Source organism: Vespa crabro, chromosome 8 (assembly GCF_910589235.1).
Source record: "Vespa crabro chromosome 8, iyVesCrab1.2, whole genome shotgun sequence".
NCBI lineage: Eukaryota > Metazoa > Arthropoda > Insecta > Hymenoptera > Vespidae > Vespa > Vespa crabro.
Window position 1 is genome coordinate 7,492,588 of NC_060962.1, and position 2,500 is coordinate 7,495,087.

At 23.9% G+C, this 2,500-nt stretch overlaps 1 protein-coding gene across 26 annotated transcripts in view; it reads right to left on the reverse strand.

The window, feature by feature from the left end:
- LOC124426049 (glutamate-gated chloride channel) overlaps positions 1-2,500 on the reverse strand; it is a 100,205-nt gene that overhangs the window by 93,839 nt on the left and 3,866 nt on the right. The window lies entirely within an intron of this gene.

The following is a 2,500-nucleotide window of genomic DNA, read 5'->3' on the forward strand; positions in this document are numbered from 1 at the left end:
AACAAACATTAACCTACCTAATGCAAATCATATATGAACTAACAATTAAATAATTTTTTTTAGCAAAAAAGATAAAAAAAAAAAAGAAAAGAAAAAGGAAATATATTTCAAAGTTATATCATTTTACAGAGGATTATTAAAAGAAAAAAAAATAAATAAATAAATGATGATTATAATCTCGTTAAAAGGGAGGATGTTCTTCGAAGTGTTCGAGATCTTCGACTTAACCTGACATAAATGAAAAAGCTCTTCAACATCTTTGTCTTCATAACGCTATTTATGTTAAAATACAAATGGTGTAAGTATTATGGCCTTACCAAGGGAAACATTTGTGCCAGATTTGACCGCAAGAAGTGTGAACGACTGTACAAGGGTTAGTCTCACTGAACAACTCTTCCTACTCTAATGTGTTTTTAGGGAAAATTGTTATATATTATTATCTTGCGAATCATGTATCCCTTAATTGTACTTCACGTTTAGGGCCAAGAAATTCAATTAAGCTTTTCCTCTTTCTTTTAACATTTTTTAATTTATAACAAAAAAAAAAAATAATAATAATAATAATAGTGGCATTCATAATTAATTCTTCGAATAATACGTGAGATTAAACGTGTAAATATTGAATTCCATTAACGAAACGTATTAAAAGAAAATTAAATAGTCAAACCTCATCACAAATATTTCATTTATCAGAAAAATGTTGCTTCATTAAATCTATTATAAATACTTTCTGATTTATATTTTTATACAAAAAAAAAAAAAAAAAAAAAAAAAAGAAATTGATATAAATAAAAGAATTATTCTTTTTATTAAAAATAACTGAAAACAAAAAGTTCATTCGACCTAACTGAATATTATAGTATCGAGTCAGTTTAATAAATAACATAAAAATTTTCAGTAATTAAAAAAAAAAAAAAAAAAAGAAAAAAAATATCGAATACAATATTGTTTATTCAAATCTAAAATACTGAAAATTACAATATTATTTACTAATTCGCCTAATATTAATAACCATAATAAATTGCATAAATTTGGTCTCGGTATTTAAACAAATTATTATTTGCTCGTATGCTCGTTGTAACGTAAAAATGTCGTCCTTAATTCTATAACATTTCATAAATTAATTTTGTATTAATTTAGTACTAGGAAAATCTACTGCTTGAAAGGTTAATTAACATTTAGCGAAACATGTTTTATACAAATCGGATTACAACAGAGCGAGACGGTCAACTTGAAAATTGTACGAGCTAACTGAAGAGGGATGTCCAAAAGGGATGTCTCGTTGTTGAATTAACTAATATAAATGTCCTAACGGATGATATTAAGTATTATATTTATCTTTTATTTTAACGTAACACGCAACCATTTTCATCAGTTGTTATTTATTGAATCAGTATTTTAAATAAATAAATAGTTAATATTTATAATATAATATTAATATGTAATACAAGCGACGATAGCAAAACTGACACAACTGTGATACTTAATTATTTATATTAATCAAAATATTTAATACCGATCGTTTATTTTACAAAATAATAATTAATAAAAAAAAAAAAAAAAAAAAAAAAAAAAAAAAAAAAAAAAAAAAAAAAAACTGATCAAATAAATAAAAGTGATTTTAAATTGAACGAGATTCGTGATAGTTGTGCTCATAAAATTTATAACGACTTAATCTGTGATTTTACGTTCCCTTTGATATAAATGTAACGTCAAATTCAGCTGAATTTGAAACTAAACGAGTGACCGAAAAATTAAGTTCCAAAACGAGAGAAAGAAAATAGATCTATATAGAAAGAGTATGCATGTATGTATTTTCATGTATTTCATGAAAAAAAAATTAGCGTGGGTCAAAAATTTCTAACCGATTTTAAAAAATCGATTACTACTTTACGAAACTTTTTAAGCTCTATTCGTTTTTTTTTTGTTTTGTTTTTCTTTGTTTTTCTTCTTCAGATTATAAAACTACAAGTCTAACAAAAAAAAGATCAGAAAAAGTCTCGTTAAAGGGTAATCGATTCTTAAAATTATCGAAAAACTTTTGGCTCACCTAAGCACTTTTGATTTGCCCTATGTAAATAAACGTAACGTACATAAACCTTTCCGTAAATATTTTCAAAAAAAAAAAAAAAAAAAAAAAAAAAAAAAAATCTAGAGACAAAAAGAGAGATCGATTTATAGATGTCTTGAACAATTTTAGGGAGAAAAAGAAAGTCAAATTGACGACAATTAATAATCGAAATAAGAGCCGTACAGTGAGTGCTTATAAGTGAGTTGTTCTTAAAAATAAAAGAACTTAGTCCTTTTACGATTAATTATGAAATTAATAAGAATAAATAAATAAGTATAAAAAAAAAAAAAAAAAAAAATTGAAGAAGAGCGAATAAAAAATGTATGAAAGATAAAAGTATTATCGAATGAGAGTGATAAGATAAATATATTCAATTATGAAAAGAAATCAAATGAGCGATCTAATTATAATAATAATAATAGTAATAGT